The sequence below is a fragment of the Trachemys scripta genome, chromosome 4, assembly GCF_013100865.1.
Source record: "Trachemys scripta elegans isolate TJP31775 chromosome 4, CAS_Tse_1.0, whole genome shotgun sequence".
Taxonomy (NCBI): Eukaryota; Metazoa; Chordata; order Testudines; family Emydidae; genus Trachemys; species Trachemys scripta.
The window spans coordinates 97,774,337-97,791,420 of record NC_048301.1 but is presented as its reverse complement, the minus strand read 5'-3'; the positions used below and the strand labels follow the sequence as shown (position 1 = coordinate 97,791,420).

General features: G+C 41.2%; 1 protein-coding gene across 8 annotated transcripts in view; it reads right to left on the bottom strand.

Moving 5' to 3' along the window:
- Window positions 1–17,084, bottom strand: part of DENND5A (DENN domain containing 5A) — a 99,690-nt gene that overhangs the window by 75,595 nt on the left and 7,011 nt on the right. The window contains exon 1 of one of the 8 annotated variants that reach the window (XM_034770058.1): window positions 8,566–8,588. The exons of the other annotated variants lie outside the window; for them this stretch is intronic. The gene's annotated coding sequence lies outside the window, so the exon portion shown is untranslated. Of the gene's footprint in view, window positions 1–8,565; window positions 8,589–17,084 lie in introns of those variants that run through there. 8 annotated transcript variants of the gene reach the window in all.

Sequence of the window (17,084 nt, the reverse complement as noted above, 5' to 3'; positions counted from 1 at the left end):
CCTGTGACTAGATGGTTACAAAATTAGTTAATTATAATGCAGAAAAGCCTAAATTGTATATAGTAGATCTGAACCATGCTATTATATTAAATGCATCTAGGTAACTTATATGGGTCCAGTTATATTATCTGGACAGGAATTATTACCTGTACCTTTTTCAGTGCCAATCCCTTCCAAGGAAAACTTTATGGTTTTACGGATCTGTATTTTCCTAACCATTTCTTTTTCTTTTAAAAAAATGAAAATATGTTCACAAGGGGATTCTTTCCTGCTTTTAACACAATCACTTAATCTTTGCAGCCCACATGCTACCCTGGCAGGTTTATGTTCCTGTTTTCAACACTAGATATTATAAAATAGTCGATTTTCATAGAGCACATTTGTCCTTAAACAGAAAAGGGTGAGGATGAAAGGAAATGTTAAAATTGTTTGTAAGTGAACAGGAAAACTGCCTTTAAAAGAACCACACAAACAAACTCCTGTTTGTCAACAATTTCCACCTTGAGGTATTTATAAAAGCCTTTTACTGCGGAGCTACTATACTTGTACTTAAATTGTGCAAGACTGAAAACTGCACAGGAACATACTACTCAGAACAACCTCTGAAAGGCGATGTGAGAGGAAGCATAGTAAAGCTCCACTGTCACTCCCTACTGCAGGAACAGCAAACTTGGAGAGGAGACCTTTATTAACCAAAAGAAGCCTGTAAAAATACAAGCAAATTTGATTGATCATAACACACTGACCTTAAAGAATCATTAACAGTGCCACCTTCATTAGTTTATTGGCTCCAGTAGAGTCTGAGCTGCTCAAAACAATTACAAAGACAGCCAGAAAAAAAGCATATTGATTTTGATACAATAATTTGTTGCTTTTCACTATCTGCCAAGCATCATTTCTTTTCTTAAATGGCCATGATACAGGATGTTATTGATCCAGCTCATTCAGTCTTGGTGTACATTTACATTATGTACTCCATTTTTGAATGATAAGTCATACTGGATGTAGCAGCAACATCAAATTTATATTTTTACATATGCTTATATGAATCTTATGTGGTATAAAGACTGATGCTCCCCTCATTAAGACATCAGACATTAAAATAGATTAAATATTCAAAAATCTTAAAGGCTGTTAACCTTTGACTAAATATAATGCAACAAATTAAAGAAGAACATGGAGTGATTTGCTGGTGGTCTGCAGCAGCAGCAAATGACACCCCAATGCTGGCTCAGCTGTGCTGGCCAGCACATTGGCGGAGTAGAGCTAAGGCTCCATCAACTCCCCTCACAGTCTCTCCACACCCACTTACCTCTGCATTTCCAAACTCAAAGTCTAGGCCAGGGAACCTGAACAGGGATGTAGGGGTGGTAGTCCTCCTCACCCATAGCACTATGCAATCTAGGTCACAATCTAGCCCTTAGTGTCTGAGTGCCAGAGAGAACACATCTCAGAACACATTAATTCAAAGCTGATCTATAAAACAAATACTACTCATAAAAGTTAAGGTAATTTCAAATACATACACTAATTTATAGTATGTTCTATGTTAATTCTAGCCTGCTTCCAAGAAACTGCAGTGCAATGCACATGGACATGGACATATTTAAATGAAAGTAAACAGCAAATAACTCCCTTTTGATTTCTTAATTCTTGTTCTTGGTTGGAAATAGCATTAGGTAATAACATGCTGCACAGTCAAACGGGATTACACACAGGTATCAAGTATGAATATCACAATTACTCCCAAAATGCAGATAATGTATTGTATGGGGGACTGGCAGTTAACAATGAAGTACCTATGCTAAATTCAGCTTCAGGCAAGAATGATAGTGGGAATCTTGATTCAACCCACAATAGAATTCACAGAATATACAAAAAGACTTAAGAAATTTTCCCATAAAGAGAGAATAATTGCAACCCCATAAGATTATTATAAGTAATAAACCTACAGACTGCTCCTGCTCTTTAATCCACACACCAAGTATAGTTACAGTTGGCTTGCAAGACAGATACTGGAATATTGCATCCATTTCTGGTGTCCACATTTTTAAAAGGATATTGAAAAAAATGGAAGGGGTGCAAAGAAGAACCACAAAAGTGATTCAGGGCCTGTAGAAAACACTTCACAGTGAAAGATTTAAGGACTTTTACTCTGTTTAGTTTATGTGACACTGACAGATCAGCTAACTGATGTTAAATTGTTATGGAGTCATTCATACAAGAGGCAGTGCAATTGCATTCAAGACAATCCACTTATCTATGAGTATCAAAGAAATGTTGATTAGGCTAGCGATTCAGTTTGTATTGATAAGAATCAAAGAATACTTGCTAAATGTATTTGTCTGTGTTTACCTTTATCTTGTTAGAAGTTTACCAGTGTAACCCCATTAGCTTTGAGATGTTAAATCCTTTTACTATCTTAATTGCCTTACATTATGTATGCCACTGTCAGGGCCGGCTCTAGGCACTAGTGTTCCAAGCATGTGCTTGGGGCAGCCCTTTTCAAGGGGCGGCATTCCGGCCCTTTGTGGGCAGCACTTTTCAAGGGGCAGCACTCCGGATTTTTTTTTTTTTTTTTTTTTGCTTGGGGTGGCAAAAAACCTGGAGCTGGCCCTGGCCATTGTGTTCAGTTAACCTTAAAATCAAACATGCGAGATACTGCAGGAAACTAATATTATCACTGTCTTCAGCTAACTATCTCTGTTACAAAGGACAGGCTAATTGCCTTATGTAAGTGAGTGAAACTAGTTTACCTGTATATGAATAGAAAATAGAATAACTTCAAAGCAAAGGTCCACAAACTATCTGCATTGCCTATTCTTCCTAGGAGGAAAGCCCTGCTGTGACAATTATTGTGAGGAGGCTTGTCAGTCTGCTAAAGGGCTATATATACTGGACCTGGGGCATGATCCCGTCATCTCTCATCTGCTGAACTTTGAACAGGGAAAGTTTAAAGTATGGGATTGAGATCTTCCAAGTATTATTTGGAATATCCTGGAAAAATCATGGAAAGACTAACAGACTTTACATCTAAGCTGCCTTTGGAATTATCCCAACAGGTCAGAATCCAAAGAGACTTTTACAAGCCAGCAGATATAACATTACTGCTATGATCCTGATTTATAAACAATGAAAATCACTTGTATGTATACGATTCCTTACCCATTCAATAACTCTTTTCTTTTCTTAAAGAATCTCTAGTGAGTTTACTAAGGATTGCATGACTGTGATATTTGGGTAAGATCTGAAAAACATATTGCCCTGAAGGTAAGTGTCTGATCCTTTGGAATTGGCAGAGCTTTAAGTCTGGTGAATAGGGTTTTCAGTATCCTATCGCTACGTTATACCTGCCTGCCTAGACGGGAGCCAGGGACTGGAATGCCTAAAGGGGACTGTGTTTGGCTTCCGGTTAACCAGTGTGGTACTGCAAAAGCACTTTTATTACTGGCTTGGAGAAGCTAATTATAGAATAAACCACCAGCTTTGGGGATTGTCTGCCCTATTTCTTGCAGTCTGCCCTGAATGTGGCATTTTCAGTTTGGCCCCTCCAGGCACCCAGTCACAGTTTATTAAAAAGATCAAGAAGTGGCTACAGTATACAAGTATCTTCATGGTGAGAAAATACCAGGTACTAAAGGGCTCTTTAATCCCGCAGAGAAAGGTATAACAAGAACCAATTGCTGGAAGTTAAAGCCAGACAGGTTCAGTTGGAAATAAGACACAAATGTTTAACGCCAAGGTTGATTAATCATTGGAACAAGCTGCCAAGGGAAGTGGTGCATTTTCTGTCTCTTAAGGTCTTCAAACCAAAATGGGATACCTTTTCTGGAAGATATGCTTTAGTCAACCACTTTATTGGGCTCAATACTAAAGTAACTGGATGAAATTCTATGGCCTGTATTATACAGCTGGTCAGACTAGATGATCTAATGGTCCATTCTGGTCTTTAAAAAAATAATCTATTGTAAACTGTACCATTTGGTTTTCTTCCAGAAGCGGCTAGATTTCAGAGGTGCTGCATATGTTTGTGAAGAGCTTTGGGATGAAATACAATTTGTAAAGGTGCATGATTTTCTAGTAGTTATGTTCCTCTTCAAAGAGCCCTGTTCCAACCATAAGAATGCCCCCCCATAATGACACCATCCTACTTCTACTCAAAAAAAAAAAAATCTCAACAACCTCCCCCCCAATATATTAAAGGAACTTAATAAAATCTAACACACACACAAAGTCCTATCACCAAACTGAGTTTGTACTACAAAAAGGAGACTGCCAGGGGCTCCATGAAGTCCACTAGGGACTTCAGAATTGCTATTGATTTTACTCAGAAGGCAGTCAGATACTATGGTGATAGGCAGCAGTATAAAACCCTAAGGGCTTGTCTACACCTAAAAAACTGCAGTGAAGACAATACATCTGCCAACAGGAGGGCTTCTCCTGTCAACATAGGTACTCCACCTCCCCGAGAGGCGATGGCTAAGTTGGTGGGAGAATTCTCCCATCTACCTAGCGCTGTCTACCCCAGAGGTTAGGTTGGTTTAACTGTGTCGTACAGGGGTGGGGATTTTTCATACCCCTGAGAGATGTAGTTATACAGAACTAATTTCCTAGTTTAGTCCAGGCCTAAGATAGGTCCTGTCTTTGCTAACTGGTTAAGTGTATTTACAGCTTGCTATCAGATATTTTCAAAGACACCCCCAGAAAGTTTTCTTCTAATCCCCCCAAAAAGAACAACCAGTGTTATAGGATTTTAAGCATCTTTTATCTTGTTTTCAAGCTTTTGCTAACCAAGCATCAGGCCTGTTTGAATGCCTATAAGGGAAGATTTATCAAGGAGCATTAAACTAACCAGAAGACACTCACATACAAGTAAATCCAAGATACATTCAACTGAGGGCATGAAGCACACCTAGTTACCCTCTTTAAATAAAGACCCAGCTAACCTTGCTTCTAGCTCAGTTTTGTTGATCAACATATATAGGTTCAACTCATTATTTCTTCATAGGTAAGAACTGTGACTGAATAAATCTCTGTATTCACACCCTACACACTACTGTAATAATCTTTGTACAAGGTATGCCGTGCGAGGTATCATCCAAAAACTCATATTTTGCTGGTCTGTACTGTCCAGATAAAATGTGTGTGCCAACACTGTAATAATGTGAAGTTTTAAGATTCCCCTATATGATGTCAAGAATACATGTTCAAAACTCACGCAGCACCAATCTGGTCAAACAGGCCTGTCTTGAACAAAGGAGTGCATGTTTCTCTTAATTTGCATTTAAACACTAAACAGAGTCATCAACCAGGAAAGGAAAACAAAGGAAGCTCAAATAGGTGGGGAAAAACAGCAGGGAACATCCTTCCACACAGACTGTCTCCTATTTCCAGCAGGAAACGTTTTTCAAGAGGGGGATTGAAACTATAAAAAAAAGGGGCAAACACCCCAAGTCACCCCCTCTCAGTCCCCCTGTGCATCTCTGGCATTGAACCTAAGAAAAAGGAAAACAGCCATTGGATTTTGGGTAGGGTCCTGACATGAAGAGTTTGGTCAATAACTCTACTAGAAGCATGTGGTAAGAAATTTTGCTTGAATCTGATATAGTTTGTTAAGTTAAATACTAGTAAGTGTTTTATCTTTATTTTTCTTGTACCTGTTTCTGACTTCAATGCCTCATTACTTGTATTCACTTAAAATCTTTCTTTGTAATCCAATGCGTTTAATTGTCTGGATTATTACTTAAATGAAGTTATAAACTGGCATACTATTCCCTTAAGGGAATAACATACTTGTCCTGTCCAGGAGAGGGCTGGGCAATACAGCACATACAGATCCAGGACTTGGGATGTGTTGGGGTAACCCTGCAGCATAATCAAGGCTGGTGAGAGCCAGGATGTAGCTGGCAGGCTGCAGTTACAGACAGACACTCAGGGTGTGGCCTGCATGCTGGAAGGCTGTTTGTGAGCAGCCCAGGTGGGAGCTACTTCAGCAAGGCACTGTAAGGTATCTGAGGTTGTAGGGTGGGGGTGACACCGCACCCACTGGATTAATTGTACCCTGGCATGTTACAGGAACCTAAGCCCCAAGTCTGCAAAACACTTATGCACAGACTTAATTTTATGCAATCAAGTCAACAGGACTACATAAAAGTGCAATGTTAAACACAGAGTACTCCCACTGACTTCAATAAGATTTACTCATGTAGGGTTAAGTATGTGCATAAATCTTTATAGGATCAGGTCCCTACATTAGAAAATAATTTCTAAATATAGGTCTAATCATCTTATATTCTCCAAACCCTCTCCACTATTTTAACTTCCTTTTATGATGAAGTCCCTGAAGATAGAGAGAAAAGAGAAGCTGAGAGGTTCTTGTCCAGAATTATGAATTAGCATAGATGCATAGTACAGATATTGTCAAACACCCTTTGGTGTGTTTTAAAAGGTTTCCAACAATTGGTGGAGCCCAAGGGCACAACCCATTACACTAGGAGAAGGGATATTCTGGCCAGAACAGGACAAATCATTCTCATACACCTGAGCAGACAGTACCTCTGTTGTTAGAGGCCTCATCAGAAAGTCCCACACAACAAAACCGTGTTCATCTACCTCAGAAGAATAATAGAGTAGACCCTGATGGGATTTGAACCTGTGGTTCCAGGCTTTATGATTATTTCAGACCTGATGCTCAGGTCACTAATAAGTCCATACCATTTCAGCCTGTATGTTTGATTCACTCAGCAAGTTACATTCCAACACTTTGTTTTTTGAGGTCTGTCTCCCCCCCCCCCCCAAGGCTTTTCAATCAGTAGCAAGGTTTAAGTCATTTAAAGTCTATCTTCATTAGTAAATTAGGTTGTGCTAAAACACTACCTTGAGGAGTCGTATTAGCGGTAGCACAGGTTTACCATGACCAGCTAGCACAATGTTAAACATAACTGGTCCCTGCCTACACTGGCTGTAAAGTCAAGTTTAACATGTTAGTTACAATGACTCCTCAGGGTTGTGTTTTAACCCAATCTAGTGTTATAGTCAGGAGAAGCCCTTACTGTTACACAGCCCCACACACACCTGCTTCTGAAAGGCTAGCAAGATCCTTTGCTTATTTCTTTAGCAATGTTATTGTGAAAGCTATAAAAACAGGAAACAGCATCCAAGGCTTGGCAGTAGCTGGAGTAAGAAATGCAACTGTTAAACAGGGATTCTTGGAACAAAAACAAGAGTCAGCCAAAGTTGCAGCTGCCAGATCTGTAAATGAACAGCCATTACAGAGATGGACAACTATGGTTCCAAATTATGACTTGTTTCCTTCCTTCCTTCAAACCTTTCTCCTCAAACAGAACCACATCTATTTTTCATTCAACAGTTTTTTCCTCCTCCTCTCTCATTCACCCTGGCATGCTAATAAAACCTAATTCTTTCCATTTTTACCCTAGAACACTCGCATTCTATGCTTGCAGTTACTCCTCCTCTTGGGAAATCATTAAGTCTAATAAACATTGAACTGGTAACAATAAATCAGATCAATTAGTTAAATACCGAGACTGGGATTTGGGCCTCTTTGAAAAACTCCAGCCTCAGTCTTCAGAAGAAAAGCAACATATTTATATTCAAATATTTTCTTAAGGACCACAGGTACCCATTTTATTATAACAGCCTTGGTTTTATTACTGACTATTAAGGTCTCATCTACTCTGTTGGTATCCTGTCATTTAGGCAGGGTTCTTAACTCAGGTTTTTTGTGACAAGTCATCATGCAATATACGAGTTTCATATTTGTAACTTAGTACCTGGGGATTTTTGCATGCCAGTGACCAATAGTAATCCTGTGCCCCACTGTCACTTAACCCTGACCAAACGGCCCAAAGTTAAAAACTAGTCCTTGTGTGTGCAGCCAATAAGGGTGCTAATCTGGGATATGGATACCTGCCTACTAGCAAACTGACAAAATATTGGTCTATATTTCTGAGGTCATAGTTAAGGTTTTCTGCTATAGTGTAATCCAAAGAAATCACTTCAAACTCAACAGCTAATGAGTGCATTTCTTTTAGGAATGTGACAGGAACAGCAGCTAATGTGGCATGTAGGCAGTTAGGTTTGGGGAAAGGTTCTTCCTTTTCCCACTACTTCCTTATTTAAGGTTTTGTCAGCTAAGCAACCCTAACCTGTTTGTAACAGATTTTTTTCCCCTCGTCTATGGCAAGACATATATTGCACATCTTTAAAAAAAAAATCACTTATATGTCTATTGATTTCAACGCATAACAAATATTTTCCTGTTCCAATCTCTTCCTGTCCACCTGCCTAACAAGCAGGAAAGTAGCAGCCCCCATGGAACAAACACAATAGAGGTGCAGCATATGTAGTACAACTTCACTGGGTCCAAATATCTGGACTAGCTGTTGCCACAGGTATGGAGCCAGTCCTTCCAAACCCTTTGAGATTAATAAGAATAAATGATATTTTTTAAAATTAATTATACAACAAACTTAATTTTATTTAATTTTGTTATAAGTTTCAGTACTTTCATAGTAGATCATAAAAACAAAAACAGAAATATACTTTCCCATATATCCAAACTAGTCCTCTGACTTTGCGAGGGTCTCAAAGATGACAGAGCTCTAGGAGATCTCAACCAACTGACTGACAGCTCCTCCTGCCGCCAACTACCGGGGAATCTTTACTCCAGTCCACTGAGCATGCTTGCTGTAGTGCGCACTATTCACATCTGTTAGCTCCTTTCCCCTGTGGCTCAGTGGTTGGAGGGAGGTTACATAAATTCAGACATTAAGAGTCATAGAAAAGTTGAAGCTTTAAGTATTAATCGTTGCCATTTTAACTGATTTTATATACTTTTTTACCTGTTTACTTAATCGCTAGAGAGTTTCCTTTTAGAGAAAGGGACTTTTTCAAAAAAATTGGCAGAGATATATGCTGTTCTGATACCCTGACTCTCAGTTCACAGCAACTCATTCTGCAAGTAGTCCTAATGAAGTCAGTGGGATTACTTGCAGAATAAGTAAAGCTATCAGAATCTGGCCTTATGAGAGATGATCACTGTGGTTGACAACATCACTCCTCTGACACAATGGAAGTCTCTACAATAAGGATAAAGTTAGTTTGTGCGGGAGACAGACCTTTCTCAGGAGCCAGCCCACGACTGTGGAACAAATTCCTCCAAGAACTAAGGACCATCACAAACCTCACCAGCTTCCACTTTAAGTGCTAGGCACATTACTTTGATCTTGTCTTCTCTAACAAACATATAGCAACATGTGTACAGTATAAAAAAAACCTAAATAAAAGACACACCCCTGCACACACTTTCTCCCCCTGGGAAAAGGATGAGAGAACAAACATGACAGATATTATTCACGTTGCTTAATGCATTACTGGAAGACTGACACTATAGTGAAGACCACAGTATAAGAATCTACACAGAAAAGACTAGGCTAGAACACACATCTGCTTACTTATAGCACAAGGGCACAAAAGGTGGTTTTGTTTCCTTGAAACTATACAGGAAAATGTAACAGAGGGGCAGCCAGTCAGCAACCAGGAAGAAGTTGACTAGATTCTGGAGCGACTGGATGAAGAACTGTGTTTTGGAGGATGGAGGGTTGTTCTGAAACAGTTTTTCATTGCTTGCACAGCACTCACAGCAGTGAATGGGCACTTTTATTTAAAAAAAAAATTAAGATCTACAACATTTTGTAGAAATTTTTATTTTTAGGGAGGGATTTAAAAATTGAGTTCTTTAGATGGAGACACCAGAACCGGTCTTTACCAAGGCAAAGGCTTTTAAATCAAAAGAATCCTGAGAACTGTATGCAGCTTCTGTCACTATTTCTACATTCTGATTATAGTGGCACCCTTTTTCCTCGACTATGGGTAGGGTCCTACCAAATTCACGATCCCTTTTGGTCAATTTCACAGTCCTAGAATTTTCGAAATAGCAAATTGTGAAATTTCAGATTTAAATAGCTGAAATCATGACATGTTGTAATTATAGGGGTCCTGACCCAAAAAGGAGTTGTGTGTGGGGGGGGTCACAAAGTTATTGTAGGGGGGGCTGCAATGCTGCTACCCTTACTTCTGTGCCGCAGCAGACGGTGGTGCTGCCTTCAGAACTAGGCAGCTGGAGAGCGGCAGCTGCTGACCAGGAGCCCACCTCTGAAGGAAGAACCACTGCCAGCAGCAGCGCAGAAGTAAGGATGGCATGGTACGGTATTGACACCCTTACTTCTACGCTGCTGCCTGCAGAGCTGGGCCCTCAGTTAGCAGCTGCCACTCTCCGGCCACCCAGCTCTGAAGACAGTGCAGACGTGAGGGTGGCAATACCATAATCCCCCCTAAAATAATCTTGTGAGCCCCCTGCAATTCCCTTTTGGGTCAGGACCCCCAATTTGAGAAACTCTGGTCTCCCCCATGAAATCGGGATAATATAGGGTAAAAGCACACAAAAGACCAGATTTCACCGGGAGGAACCAGATTTCACGGTCCGTGACGCATTTTTCATGGCTGTGAATTTGGTAGGGCCCTAACTATGGGCAAGAATATATCAGCACAAACTGAGCTAAAGTGTAGGTCTCCAAACTAACCCAAAACCAGCCAATGTTAAAAAGAGTTAACATCTTCAGAACAGAAACCACTTGCTTTCCATTTCCCAGAGGTAATGATGATTTCTATACACATCTAAAGTAAGTGTCACAATTCTTTTAAACATGTACAAAACTCTCCCTATGCCCTCTGTGACAGACATTGCAACAACATGCAATATCTTTGGGGACCATATTGTATTAAGTTTGTGTATCACTGTGGACTGGGAATTGTATGAAATTCCAGCAGGGAGGCTTATCACCGCTCCTTCAGAGAGGTGCACCCCCTGCAAAGGCTTTAATATACTGGTTCAAACTGCGTTTTCCAAAGACCAACAGACAAAGAAGGGGCCTTTGTAATAAAACAGGTAGGTTTAAACTGATTCAGGGCCTTCTTTCTGATCCAACAAACAGACAGGCCCTTCTGTATAAAGGGGCACCAACCCTTGGGCAAGGGTTAGAGAAGTTTTGACCTACTGGAGCCACACAGGACTGCTGGTAAACTTTTTAGCTGGCATATAGGAACTTTTATTGTTTTTTGATTGTTTGTTTGTTTTAAACACAGGTTCTCTCTGTAATGCTTTTACCTTAAGAATAAATCTGCTTGCTTAGAAAGAGCTGCATGGTAACTTGTAACTGCTGGCAGTGCACTGTTCATAGTCCCCAAAAGGAAAGGAAAGCAATGCACAGGTGCTGACGGTTAGACTTACTGGGGATATCACAGTGTAAGGCAGGCAGCTGTGCAGCTTTAAAACCCCAGTCAGAAAGAACAGAGCCATGTCTCCACCCAAGAGAGGTGATGTCTGGGAGATGGAAACCTTAAGCTGGTGCCTTCAAGGGACCAGGGAGAGGGAATACAGGTGCAGTTAACTCAAACTGTGACATCTTCCAACTACCCATCCCAGACATGCACACCCAAAGACTCTACCTACCTAGGAAAAGCTCCAAGGATTTTTTTATTTGCTCAGGCATTTCATGTAGGTCAACAAACTCCAGCTTAGTTGGAGCAGTGCTGGAAACAAATTCTACAACCAAGAGCCCCCAATGTCAATATCCCATCTCCAGCCCCCAACACATAGAAAAGTTACAGATAAGATTGCTTCACCAATTGAGTCCCTCCAGCACACTTGCAATGCAGCACAGACAGCCAAAGCAGGTCAATTTCACTTCAGTATTTAAAAAGGGAAGTGCTCTTGACCAAGATGATACAGTACTTTTGCCTTAGTCAGTCAGGAGGTTACGTAAGGCCCCAAAATAACTTTCTCAGGAAACTCACTGAATTACCTGACTTTTTTAAAAAACATTTAAAACTGTGTTTATTTTTAGAAGACCCTAGAAGAGCTTAGCTGCGAGTCGACATTCTAGTCCTGTGTCTCTCAAAGAGGTTTGGTCCAAGCATAGGATTGGAAGACAGGAACTGCCGAATTCTAATACAGTACTAACTCCGACACAGACATCCCTCTGTGGCCTGTGACAAATCACTTAATCTCAGGCTTAGTTATCTTGCTGGTGCAATGAAGTTAACGCCTCTCTCCCCCCTCAAAGGGACGTTTGTAAGGATTAGCATTTGGAAAATGCTTTTAGGGATGAAATACTCATTAGAATTACCCACAGAAATATTAATAATTAAACTTCACTGCTCTTGCTCCCCCTCCCCCAACACCACAAGAAGTCTGAATACGCTTCCCATAATAACCTATCATCCTCTGGGTAAGAGCCATGACAGTTACCCTCCTAGAGAACTAACAGTCTATGAGCTAAACCCCTCCTTCAGCTGTACCAAAGAACAAGGTATACCATAATGTCGGGCACAATGCCAGGGACAGTTCCATGGTACAAAAGAGTGCAGGGGTCACTGTGACTCTGCAATAACCAAGAGGCAGGCACACTATAACCACTACATGTCCGTTTGGGGCTGGTTCATGAACTGAATTTGGAAAAAAAAGTTCCCTTCGGTAGGAGGTGATGGCCCTGCTTACACTCTCTCACAAGAAAGCAAGATCACTCATTCAGTGTCTGGCTTGCTCCTTATCGAAGGGCTGATGTCCTTACTCTTTCACCTTTCGCCCTGTGTGTAAGGCAGCCATCCACCTACAGAGTTGCAATATGGCAGCCATCCTAAGCCAGCAACACCACTGAGTTTCTAGGAAATAAAATGAAGAATGCCATCTCCAACTGAAAATGGAGGGGAAGTTGTAAGTACTATGGCTCAATTGTTCCCCTTTCCTATGCAGTTTGGAAGAGAGTAAGAGAAAATCCTAGCAAAAATAACTCACGACACATGGAGGTTAGGACAGCAGCAGCTCTACAGCAAGGAGCCAAGGGAAACCATCCATGTGAACATTGCACAGATTAGTTCTTTATTCTAACCCCCAAAGGACCACACCACTCTACAGCATGATCGATACTAAGGCCTGGTTTACAGTACAGAGTTAGGTTGACACAAGATGCCTTGTGTCAACCTATGTGTTTACACTAAAAATTCGCTCCCACTGACGTAACTCGCCTGTTACACCAACTTAATAATTCCACCTCCATAGAGTCAATGTCAATGTAGTGTCAGCTAGGACACTGTATTGCTTACATCAGTAGTCCCCAACTTTTTTCGTCTGGTGGGCGCCAGACGACGAGCCACGGAGGACTGTGGCAGCGGACGAGCATCCACCGAAATGCCGCCAAGTGGCAACGTCAATAGGCGTCGCTGCCGAAATGCCACCGACAAGCAGCGTCATCCAGAGGCGTCGCCGCCGAAATGCCGCTAATCGGCAGCATTTCGTCAGCGACGCCTCTGGATGACGCTGCTTGTCGGCGGCATTTCGGCGGATGCTTGTCCGCTGGCCAGTACACGGGCACACTTAGACGCCCCGGCGGGCGCCATGGCACCCACAGGCACCGGATTGGGGACCCCTGGCTTACATCAATTGTCGCTGACTGTCTAAAGTTATCCCACGATGTCCCACACTGACAGTTCAATTGGTGCAAGCGTTCCTAGTGAGGACATGCACTGCCAACACAAGGAGCAAAGCAAAGACACGCTCAAGCAATGCAATTACTGTGGCATCTGTATGCAGACATAAGTTAGGTCGACTTAATTTTGTAATTTAGACATGCCCTCAGAGAGCTGAATCAAGAACCCTATCCAATTTTAAAACCTGTTGAAGCCATAATGCCACCCAAGGCCCAGGCAAACTGAGTCATTTCTACTGGACTGGTTCAAACTCTGCTGAAGGTGCCTTTGAAACCAGTTCAGGCCATCTGTAGCTGGTTTATACTATGGTTCCAAATTGGTTAAAAATTGTTTAGCTGAACTGGTTTTAAATCCATTTCAAATTCTGGGAGAAATTTAACCAGTGTACACCCGGCCTACATGGCATACACCCCTGCAGTGCTAGGCAGAAGTCCATATGGTAGCCCACACTGACAACAATTTGCTTTCTGTAGCTCCTAACTTCCCACCACCACTCACCTTACAGACAGATGTGAAGACAAAGGATCAAATTTTCTAAAACACTTTAAGTAACTTAGGAGCCTACCTCCTATTTTCTAAAGTTACTGAGGAACTTATGAACCTAAGACCCACAGACTTCCAAGGAGACTTAGCTCTTAAGTCACTCTAGCACTTTCAGACCCCCTTTTGTTTATATTCCACTTGAGACTATTGTTTAAATCTGTTACCAGCACCTCACAGGATGGTGCCAAGAGACACTACTGGCTGCGAGAGTTTTCTCCAGGAGGGAAAATGAGGCTGGGTAGATAGTGTCACAGCGGTTCACAAGAGGGTGCTATGGAGGCCACCCCTGCCACAAACCCCCATAAAACGACAATCACTCAAGAAATAGTCATCTGGGGAAAGCTTTTCCCTGGAAGGAGGAGGAAATAAGCCTGACATGCAGCTATCCAAGCAAATTCCCCACCTTGAGACCATTTGTGTCAATGTTAGACAGTTTTTCTGTATTTGCTAACATTTCATACTCTAGGTAGCTGTAAACTTGACTGCAAGCCACAAATCCAGGAAGCTCTTGTCACAAGTATCAAAAGGAATACTTTTTGTATACAGTAAAAAATAAGTAACTGATTCTGACAATGTCACTTCATACGCATTATTGCTGCCACGTGAACCCTGTGGGTGAGAGAGAACTCAAAGGCACTAATATGAAAAGTCCCTAAGAGCAGTGAAGAGGGACAATACCAACTTGAAAAGCCACAGTTGTCCAAACATTTGATACCTATGTTCATTACAAATAACTCCCCTCAAGATTGCTATAGTTTGAAAGTTTAGAAGAGAATAACCTTTGCTCTTAGTTTTACTTTGTGCATGTAACATCATTGTAGTTCCTCACTTTTAGGAAAGGCTGGTCCTTAAAAAGATCAACAAGGGTGCAGAAACACACTTACACAATGTTTCATACATTGGTGGGCGAGGGAGGGGAGCAGGGGTAGAGAGAAGTGAGGAGTATGTTATGACATGCTATTCAAAGTAGACTCCAGAAACTAGACTTTTAAAATATTAATTTAAAAAAAAAATCATCATGAGTCCACTGCAGCACTCAGAAGAAACCCTGGCTCCCAGCACCTTGTTATAGAGCATACTCCTTCCTTTACAAAGAAGTTGAACACCCAAGACACAGGGATTTTTAAAAATGTACTGGGGGGAAAAGTCATTCATTTTCTATAGTGGAGATTTTGGAAGACACATAACTTGTAATTTAACCTACAATACAGACATGACAATCAAAAGTTTGGTATTATAGAAACGGCTTAATAAATTGTAGCTCCAAATGCGATTAATGGAGTACAGCTGCTTTTCCTTACATCAGCCCTCCCATTCTTTATTCTACATATCAGCTACCACAGCACGTCTGCCTCAGTTCCCAATGAGACAAAAGATCTCTTTGGCACTCTAAAACACAGAAAGCAACTCAGGCTTCTTGGGGAAAGGAAGATTGGTGGGAGGAAGAGAAACAGCTAATGGGACCTAGAGCTTTCCAGAGGTGCCAGTTCAAATGCAGCTTAAAGTTATCATCTGATACCTGTTCAGAGTGAGTGGCCTGTGTGAAATTAGTGGGTAGCCTCAGTTCAAATCCTACTAGACAGGCCCCCATAACAGAATCAGCACCTTTGTTAGCAAGGCCAAGGAGACCTAAATACCCTTTCATCTTTAAAATTAATCCCTCGTGTCAGGATAGAGGCACACTGTCAGGGCAGTGTGGGAAGCCTGCACTGCTGTTATTCCCAAAAAAAGGCAACACTACTTCAATCTCCAGGGAACTCAAGCCAGCACCTCCCACCAACACATTCATCTTTGCCAAAAAGGATAAATATTAGCCCCACCTTAAAGATAAAAAAACATTTATTTATTCAATGAGTAAATGTAAACAGTGCGCTGCAGAAGTCTATTACAGGAAGAGACCTCAGATCTGACTCCCAATCCTGTATCTTAATCAAAAGATCATCCTTCATCCACAAAGGAAGAAAATACAAAATAAAAGGAAAATATCAGTAGTTAAGAGGGAAAGCATTAATCAAAGATAAGCATTACAATGTCTTCCTCCTCAGACTTTCTAGTTAAAGAATTAAAACGAAAAGAAAACTTTACTCATACACTTTTAATAAGGTAAAGGCTACAACAGTTTCCTAGTGTGTAAAAGTCATGCCCAACATCATTCAAACAATTGCTGGCAAGAGTATTATTCTATTAGCTACCAAAGAGAAGGAAAATTATATTTCTGATGCTCTAATACAATGAGCAATTTATCACTTGACCTATATGACACAAAAACAAGTTCAAGCACTTCAGTTTATCTGAATAATACTTAAAAAGCTCTTAAATGGAAAAGGGAAGGTCTGTGGGGGAAAAAAAACCCTAAAACCAGGGACTATTTGAAGATCATCATCTATTCTAAACTTAATGCTGAGAAACAATAAAAAGTATAGGTGTATTGGAAGACTGAAGGAGCCGGGAATAGAGCCTCCAAATGTAAAGGGAAAGAGACGGGGGAAACAATATTGCTACATTATTGCTCAAGAGAAACACTTCTGGCTCTAGAAACAGTAGGCCAGGGGTAGGCAACCTTTCAGGAGTGGTGTGCCGAGTCTTCATTTATTCTCTTTAATTTAAGGTTTCGCGTGCCAGTAATACACGTTAACGTTTTTTAGAAGGTCTCTCTCTATAAGTCTATATTATATAATAAACTATTGTTGTATGTAAAGTAAACAAGGTTTTCAAAATGTTTAAGAAGCTTCATTTAAAATTAAATTAAAATGCTGATCTTACGCCACCAGCCTGCTCAGCCCGCTTCCAGCCTGGGGTTCTGTTCACCTAGGCCTGCAGTGGGCTGAGCAGGGCAACTCGAGGTCAAGGCAGAGGGCTGGGTGGTGTGTGGAGGTGCAGGGCAGAGGGCTGGGTGGTGTGTGGAGGTGCAGGGCAGAAGGCTGGGTGGTGGGGGGGACTCGAGGTCAGGGCAGAGGGCTGGGGGGGGGGGG